At 39.9% G+C, this 9,785-nt stretch overlaps 1 protein-coding gene across 1 annotated transcript in view; it reads left to right on the forward strand.

The window, feature by feature from the left end:
• Asap1 (ArfGAP with SH3 domain, ankyrin repeat and PH domain 1) overlaps positions 1-9,785 on the forward strand; it is a 393,896-nt gene that overhangs the window by 193,406 nt on the left and 190,705 nt on the right. The gene's annotated exons all lie outside the window — the stretch shown is intronic.

Here is a 9,785-nt window from a genome sequence, read left to right on the forward strand (position 1 = left end):
CAAGGATGAAGGGGCAGATGAACAAGAAACTGGTCTTGGCCTAAGAAATTATTTTCCCTGGAATTAATCTAATTCATCTAATTTAGAATATATACTTTAGCAGTTGTCTATTTCCGGCCCTTGCATTTAATTTGGTGTCTGTCTGGCTTCATCTGGGTTTTTCCAACACTAGGAGAATTTGGCGCTCACATACTCACATTCTGAGGTGATTCTGTACTGTTTCTACTTACATACCAGTTTTCATCATTCCTGACTGAATATATACCAGAATCTGAATATGTATCAGAATCTGAAGTTCATTTTTAGCTGCTACAGAGGCATACCTCAGGGGAAAAGTCAAGATAAGTGGATTTCTGGAATGGTAACTTGGCAACTTGTCTTTTTTGTTTCTCTGCCTGCAAAATGTTCTTTGGTTTTAGAAGATAAGCGGCTCCTACTTGAAGAGATTTTCATAGGAATGATACATTGAATGCATCAAAGCCCTTATAATTTTTGCTGCTTTGTAACTGAGGCCTATCCTGTTGACTTTAAAGCCTATTAAAGAAGAAATAAAAAGTGTAGAATACATGATAGGATACTAAAATTGGTTATGCAGGATTTGACACAAGGAAAGGAAAGAGGAATATCATCCTGTGTGGGCTGTAAGGACTCATGGGGGTTCACAGCATCTGCAAGGTATTAATGTTTAGATAAAGATCAGCTAGCAGTTTGGAATGGCGAATGTGGTTTGACACTTTGAAAGTCTTCACAAACATGGTATCTGGGAGGAATGACTGCCGCTAAGGCATAGCTATATGGACTTAGGAGCTCTTTATGAAGTACAGCATCCATCCTCATGTTGACCAGGCTTGGCACAGTACCCTGGTGGAGGTATGTTCTAAGACGTTCTAGGCTAGGCCATGAGGTCCTGCAGTGAGAACCCGAGAGAAGGTAGAATCCTGGATCTCCAGGTGAGAGCTGATGCGAAGTGTGCTGCTGCTAGGTATCTCGAGTCACAATTTAGTGTTTTTATTTTACAAATGGAAAATATCCCAGGTAGAGAACAATGTGCTAATGTTATAGGCCTTGTTGTTTTACCTGAACAATCCCCGTCCTCAAAAGACTTAAATTAATTGGAAGGAATGTGAGCGAGAGAAGCAACGCAACATCCAATCTAAAGCGGAGTGTGTGAGCCATAAGGGAAGTGCAGAGGGCCTTGCCAAATGTTGCTTCAGTGACAGGCAGACTCACTACTACTGTTCAGTTGTTCACTTACTCTCCAGATCTTAGAAGATGAGTGTGATGACCTCTACACTATAAAAGCGTCTTTTCAGAAATGTTTGGGTGCCCTTCATTCCCTTCACTGTTTGAGCTCTTGGATACAAAGATGCATCTGGCGCTGGTCTGTCCTTCTTCGCTAGTTGTCTTTTGCCAGGAAGGGTACCCAAATAAATTACCCAGAGCAACATGACAGGTACAATGGTAGGTCCACAGGGACCTTATTTCCTGCTGTAAAATACAAATGTTAACGGTGCTGATGGCAGAATTATATATGTATATCCATGTTTATAGCAGCACAACTCATAATAGCTAAATCTTGGGAATGGTCTGTATGTCTGTTAGCAGATGAACAGATAAAGAAAATTTGTTTGTACGCGATGGAGTAGCGGTACTCTGCCATGCAGAGGGATACATTTGGTTATTTGTAGGAAAATGGATGCGCCTTAACCATGTTAAGGGAAATAAATCAGCCAAACAAGCTTAGCTATCATGTGGTTTCCCTTATATAAGGAAGCCAAGGTATAAATAATAGAAGGAGCAAAATAAAAGATAAGAGAGAGGAGATAGCTCTTTTGAAAATATGAAGGAGTTCTAGAGCTGGAGAGGTGGAGAACATAAAAGAACATTTTATGTACATGTACAAATTCCATGTAAGTACTGTCATCATGTACTGCAAACATGGAATAATAAAAAGATTTAAATTAATTATAAAAGAGGTACTAATAGTGCCCCAAATATTGATTAAAATAAAAACAAATGAGCCTAGCCTTTCAGTTAGAATACATAATTTTAGCTGCCCGTCTTAAAGTGGAAAATCAGAACAGACTTTTAGAATCCTCCTTCCTGGGTCAGGGATATAGATCAGTGGCATAGCGCCTGCCTGGAAAGCATAGATTCTGAGTTTGATTGCCAGTACCACAAACAAAAACAAAAAAATGACAATAAAATCTTACTTTCAACTGCCAGTTACTACTGATAAGCCAGTATATGCTGGGCATGATACTGGGTAATAACAAATACTAACTTCCTCAGTCCTCACAAAAAGCTTTGGCAAGCAGAACTGTCATCTCTGATTTTCAGATGAGGAAAGTGAAGAATGGCGTGGTGGCAGATGCCTGTAGTCCCAGCAGTGGGGATGCTGAGGCAGGAGGATGGGCTACAAAGTGATCTCAAGGCCAGCCTGAACTGCATAGTGAGACAAAAATAAATTATACAAAAAGTTAATTAATCAGATGAAGGTTGATGAAACATAGTAGTTTTCTCAAGGTTTCAGAATATGAAAGGCCAGAGCAGATTTTAGAAGATAGTACCACATTGTTTCTTACACAACATTAATAATGAGCTTTGGCAAAAATGAGACGCAAAATAAAAGCTGCCACAAAATAAATTTATAGATTTATTCACAATTCACCAAAAGCAAAGCTGGCATTCATTCGACTGCTGTTTAACTAGCTTGCTAAAAAACAGAAACATTAATCACAAAATTGAGAGTTTTAGGAGCTAGAGGAGTCCTTTCATAGACTTAGCGTACTGTGGTTATGAAGCCTGTATAGAAACCAGAATTCCTGGGTTCTGATCCTGCTGGAACAAGACACTTACTTTTGTAGACAAGTAAGTTCATTTTGCCCATCTGTAAAATAAAGGCTGCAGTAGGGCCAGGAAGATAGCTCAGTGGCATACGCGCCTGCCTGCCTACCAAGCATAAGGTCCCGAGTTTGATCCCCAGACCTGCTTGCCTTGCTGGACCTGTAACTGGGTGTGGTGGCTTATGCTTGTAATCCCCGCACTCGGGAAGTGGAGACGGGATGATCAGCCTGGGGGCTACAAAAGCGAGCAGAGTGCCAACGCAAACTGTGTAGGGAGACCCCCGTCTTCAAAAATAAAACAAAATATAAAATGAATAAAATTTTAAAAGGCTGCTGTCTGGATATAATGTTTTAAATCATATAAACTACTAGGAACAGTGCTTGATGCACAGTAAATGCTGAGAAGGGTCCTTGTCATCACTTTCATGTTTGCATGTGCTTGTTTTTGTGATGCTGGGAATTGAACCTACAGCCTTACACACAGGCAAGCGCTTTCCACTGAGCTCTGCCCCCAGCCATGCATTCATCATTTACCCCAGGACTGAGGTAGATGAGGAGTATTCCAAACATGCAACATACTTATTGAATTTTAAAAGGCATATAACTGCCCAAGCAAATGCACAGCTAACCAAACAACCTTAATGTCTTTTAGCTTTCTTTAACTATACTAATCTTGGAGATAATCAGTTTATTTAGAGAAAAGGGTCACTGTATTTTGGTTCACAGTTTTAAAGGTTCCAGTCAATGAGCAAATGGAAGAGAGCTGGAGTCCCAAAATCCCCTTGGTGGGTACACCTGCAGTAACCTGAGGACCACCTCTCACTGGACCCCACTTCCTCCCGCAGTGCCATCCTGAAGGTTAATCATTTAACATACGGGTCTTGGGGGAACATTTAACATCCAGACTATAGAATATATAAGGGCTCATCATGAAATGATAATGGAGCAAAGTTCACATCCTCTAGGAACATTAAGCACCATTTCATTACAAGATAAGATGATTTTCCTGTAGAATGATGCAGATAAAAGCCCTTAGAGATGAAAGCAGACAAGGCTGACTTGCAGTACGGAAGGCCAGTGTGGAGGGAGAACTTTAAAGGGTGTTGTTGCTCAGAGAAGAGTAGAGTGCAGACATAGTAATCAGGTCAGGTGGAGCACAGGAAAATAGAGACGATTACGCTGAATTATTTGACTCTTAGCAAAGCCAAGTTGAGCACCAAGAGAGGCCAGGCGCCAAGCTTCACGTATCTTTCTGTCTTCCCCTGCACATTCAGATGCCTGGAATGGGCAGAGATGGGCTACATGGGTGATAGCAAACCTTTTGGAGGTTTCAGTGATAACCAAGAGCCAGTGTGTGCCATATATTTGCACCACTGGTACAGGGGGAAGGACAGTTTGAAAGATGGTCTGATTGGTATTAAGGGATAATAACAGATAAAGTAGATAAAGGTTTTTATCATGAAGACTTTGAGTAAATGGAAGTAGACATTGGCATGTATTCATTAAATCAAACTCTCCTTTATGAATACTGCTCAGCGATATACCCATCCTTCTGTCAGTCCATCCATCTTTGAGAAGGAAGGTAATGATTTTTTTGGGGGAAGGTGTAATTAGACTCTTTTTTCCAACAAAAGAGAAATACAATTTGTTGTGATGATAGAGATATGAATCGTAAGGACCAAGGATTGAAGCCCAGCTCTGGGCGCAAATCTCATAAACCCTTTAATTTGGGTTTCTCATCTGAAAAATGAAAGTAAGGCCTATTTTAAGGGTGTTTTATAAACTTTCAGACTAGATTATGTCAAAAGTCATTACGTCATTTTATAGAACATTATTAGCTGTTTGTGTCCTCAAATAGAGCAATGAGGAACACATACTCATTTCTGGGTCAGATGGGACATTGGAATTTGGACCAATGTCCAACCAATGGAATTTGGAAGTTTACTGTAACTATAATGAGTTAACCTTTTTATAAGTGATTTATTTCTTTTCTATATAACACCTTCTAAGATTCTGTGTCTGTGGTGTGTTGTAAAAATGTTCTTTCCTGATGATGACTGGGCTTCACTTACATGTAAGTGTGCCTCACTTACATGTGTGGTAACTTTTCTCCTTTCCTCAGAAACATTTCTGCTATAATTTCTATAAACATTTTTTTTTAATGCCATTCAAGCCCTCATCTGAGTTTTCACTAATCTTTGTAAGTACTTCTGCGGAGTAACACACTTGGCAGAAGCCAGAGGCAGTAAACCTTCTGTTGTGAAAGGCATAAACAAATATTTCATGTTTTTAAAGAAAATCTGGCAGTTGCGTACAGAAGACAAAAGCTGATTCCAGCCTTATTCCCGCTGAACTTGAATGCCAGATTGACACTGATTGTGGATGCCTTCCTGGAGCATTCAGAAAATAAAAATCAACCTGTTGTGTTTGTTTAATTTTTCAAAGATGTCAGGATTACAGTTGGCTGAGTTTTATCCGCTGTATCTATGATGATTTTCTTTATTTCAGTAATTAAATCAATTTAAATGGCTGTTGAGGTAAATAAAACTATAATTACATTTTTGTTTCATTTTATTTATAGCAACAGAAATACTTTTAGTGATAAGATTATGTTTTGGCTAAAGCACATAAGAGTCTCTTCATTCATAAAATTTCCACAATTACAAGTTCCCACAGACAGACTCCAAGTCTATTTTTTCTTTAAATTGATGGCTCAAAACTCCTATCGTATTCCATTTTTATTTGTGTTTCTGGGAGTTCTTCAAAGAAAGTTGATTACTTAAAAGTCCTCCCCAGCACCACATGCCAGCCAGCCCCGCCCCCTGGTGGGCTGAGCGGGCCACACACACACACACACACACACACACATAAATAAATAAATAAAAATAAAAATAAAAACAATAAAAAAAAAAAAAGGCCTCTGTGGAACCAGGGTTGCTTGGTGGCATGTGCCTGTTAACTCAGCTTTCCTCAAGAGTCTTACAGCTTCAAGTCTAGACTGGGCAACTTAGACTCTGTCACCAAAAATAAATAAATAAATAAATAAATAAATAAATAAAAAGGAAAGAAAGAAAGAGGGAGAGAAAAAAGGACTGGGAGTGTAGTTCATTGTGATGACTCAGAGTTCCGTCCCCATCACTGTCAGAAACAAAAGAAAGAAGGTCTTTGTTGGTAAGTCCTAGTATTTATTTTGTGAATACTTTCCATTCAGGCTTGCTATAGGAAAATGAGAACTAAAGTGGGTTACTAAGCCTTATTTTTTCTCTTTGGTTTCTGTTCCTGAGTATTTCATTCTTAATTTTGCAGAGAAGGAAGATTCAAACTTTAAGAAACCATTAGGATTGTCATTGCTAGAAAGTGGTATTTTCATTTTCTTAGGTCCTGGAAAGGGTATGTGTGGTAGAGGTTCTCCATTTCCTCCTTTAGGGAAATTAGGACCAATTTCTGTAAGTAGCCACCCAGTTATACAAGTGTGTGTGTATTGAGAATAAAAGGTACCATTTTTTTTCCAGTACCTTCTAAAGCCATCACATTTTCTTTACGGTGGCATGAGTATTAGGAAAGATGCCTTTCCTTTTTTGCAGATCTGTCATCTTTGTCACTTGTTGCAGAGTTACAACTGTAGTACTAAATGACCCTTCACTCCCTGCAGTTCATCTTAGTATGAACTGCTTAGTATAGTATCGTTGCTGGGATTCATTGTCACTGGTTGCAAAACTTAACTGAAGAAGCCACTCGTCTTGTTAAGTTAGCACACCTGTCTTTAAATCCCGGTGATGCCTGGGTTCTTTCTTTTCCATTTTATTCTCAGGACAGCCTTCATGGTGCTTTCTCTTCATAAAACAAGTCACCTTCCCCTCCTTAACATCTTTAAGTTTCTTGGATTGTCACAGTTTGAATACTGTTTTTGCCTTTCTGGCCTTCAATTGAGACAGTGTCTATGTGTTGAATTACTCTATGGTTACTCGCATCCAGTTATGTTTGTGATTTATGGAATCTATTTTTTGAGATGTTTGTTTGGTCACTTTGAATTTGCATATTTCCATTCCTCCAACATTGGCAATATTGGCCATAATTACTGAGTTCCTAAATTTTATGTCTGGGTTTTTTAAAAGCACTTTTTGGAGCCTCCCAAATTCAAAGGGACCCCACATATTCAGTTAGCCACAGTAATATCTTTCCAGGGATGGGGCCTATCCATGAGAACTTCTACCCATTGTGTCAGTTAACTGTGAGTTTAGAGAGGATGTAATATGGATGAATCTTTAAAGAATTGCTGGGATCATACACTCAGTCACCCACCAGGTTGTCAGTTGTGCAGTCAGTAAAATATATGGTGTGTCCAGATAAGGTCCTCTTGGCTTCACATGACTTTATACATCTGATGAGTCTCTGATTGTCTTGAAGTTTCCAGGACTAATACTCTGCTGAGAACATTGCCTCTCGTCCATCGTCAGTTTCTCTTCACACTCAGCATACTCTTTCAGGTTCTTAGTCTCCATGAGAGTTCCTCACTGCTTTTCTGTGTAGTCAGCTACAGACAGGGATTCTGCTTTGCCTGTGGATGAAATTTGAGTTTCTGGGTCTTGTTTTAAGGTCTCCTGCTTCTTACTTTTCTCACATATTCACTCTCACATCACTTTCTGCTTTTTAATCATTCATTCTCCTGTTTTTAGTCCCAGACACTGTACCAAATCTCTTTGCCTTTGCTTGGCTTCACCACTCTTCTTCAGCTGTCTGCATCCTGCTATTTTTTTTTAAGGTAAGACCACATACACTGTCTCATGTTCCCTGCAGAGTAATCCCAACTTCTTCAGTCTGCCTGAGTGGTCTTTCTTTACTGCTGTAGTAATTTATGCACTTTGTGAACTAGTGGCCTACTTGCCACATCTAACCTAGAGAGGTTTCACATGCATTACCAAGTTTACTTATTCGCCGTCATACAAATTTCAGGAAATGTCTTATAAATATTGGATATCTGGTTTGTTTCAAAATATCAGTCTGGTGATACTGAGCCCTCATTCTTGACTGGCAGTAACCAGCGGACACTAATCAATCCGTGTTAGCCTATTAAGTGTTTTTTCTTAAGTGGCCAAGGCCGTTGTCACCGTGTCCTGTCTGCTCCCATAGGCCAAGCTTACTTCTTTCACTAACATTGTCTTTCTGTCTTTACTAGTCATTAGTGTTTGTGATCCTTTGGCTTCTTGTTTGTATCATCTTCCTCCATCCACCCACCACCAGTCTTGCTATATTGAAATTGTTACTTTCATAGTTTTCATAAGAGTAGGGATGGCACCCTTTAAAAACAGATTTAAAAAAACCAAACAACTAGAGTTTGTGTGCTGTGTTGGGTAATTGGTGTTGATTTTGTAGCTTGTTGGTGTATTAGTCAGGGCTTTACTAGAGGAACAGCAGTCAGATGAGGAAGCCTGGAGCTCACTGCAGTGTTCCATGCAAGTCTCCCTCAGTCCACTGATGGGTCTGAGATGGAAGACTGAAGAATCTGTGGGGGAAAGCTGAAGGATCCAAGCCAGAGGCCGAAGGGTCTCTCCTGGAAACCAGGAGATGAAGTCCAAGCTGCCTGCTAAGACCAAACTTCCTCGGAGGAAGTGTGAATCTGTCCTCAACCCCTTTATATACCCTTCTTGTGTAGAGTAACTCTAGGGCGGGCCCTCCTAGAGGTTCCACCCTAGAGCCGGCCCAGGCTGTGGAACCACTTAGGTGGTCCGGTTAGGTTGACACAGTGTATCAACCACTACAGTATACAAGTACCAAAATAGCTTTTCTTTTAAAACTTAAACTGCCTCGCCTTAGCAGTGCTTGTAAATCTTAGTGCCCTCGTGCATTAAGGAACAAGCTCCGTGCAGCATACCTCAGCATCTTGAAGGTGAGGCCAGAGCCATGAGGATAGACCTGAAGCTTTGGAAAGGAAAATGCTAGAGAGAGAGAAAAGAGGCTGTTGGGTTTGGGTGTGCGCCCCCCGCCCCCCGGGATCTTGCTGTGCAGATCTGGCTGGCCTCAGACTCATGGAGATACTCTTGCCTTAGCCTCACATACTGGGACTATAGCCCTGCTCCACTACATTTGGCAGGACTTTTTTTAAGCCTTCAGAACTCCATCCCAGCATCAGCTTCTTCCAGTTCCCCTTTTGCATCCCAATAGCTTTTATTGAGCACCTGCTTCCTTTTCTCTTATCAAGTTACTGTACCTACTTTATTTTATTTATCCTTGTGACCTCCGGGGGAGTAGCTACTCTTACCCTGTTTTTCAGGGATGAAAACTAAGGCAAGGAGTTACATTCCCTAGGAAGTTGCTCAAACCCAGGTTTGTCTGCTTCCAAAACCTGAGGCTTGAACAAGTGTTTAAACTGTCCCTCTTACTAAATGTATCAGGGCTGTTGTGGTCAATGTATGTGCTTTGGCTTGTCTGTGAATTTTCACAGGTCAGGGGCTACGTTTGCTTTCATATTCTTAAAACCTAAAGCAAGACAGACACTGAGGAAATACTTGCTAAAGCAAAGTGTATGTGATTGTGCTTCTTCTTTTTTTTTCTTCTTTTTCCTAGCTTAAGGAGCAGTTAATGCTTAATTTTTTTTTGTCTTTTTTCATTTTTTCCCTGTTTTTTAATTTCATATAACTTTTTTCTTTTTTCAATTTTGCACGCATATATCTGGTAATCTGAACACTAAGTTGAAGACAACACTATGCAATACAACAAGTATTGTCAAATTCATGTTTTGTTCAGTGAAATTTTGTATCTTTTTTTATTTTGTATCTTTAAAAATAATAAATGGTTAAAGAGGAAAAGAAAACACATGCAAAGTAAAATAAACTAAGATTACCCATTCTCCTCTCTTTGGACATGTTTATATTAAAAACAAGGAAGACACTCAAGTTAGTAGCCTTCCCGTTGCTGAGAGGACTCAGGTTCCGGGTGCCG

This window comes from Octodon degus, unplaced genomic scaffold, assembly GCF_000260255.1.
Source record: "Octodon degus isolate 3935 unplaced genomic scaffold, OctDeg1.0 scaffold00062, whole genome shotgun sequence".
Lineage (NCBI taxonomy): Eukaryota > Metazoa > Chordata > Mammalia > Rodentia > Octodontidae > Octodon > Octodon degus.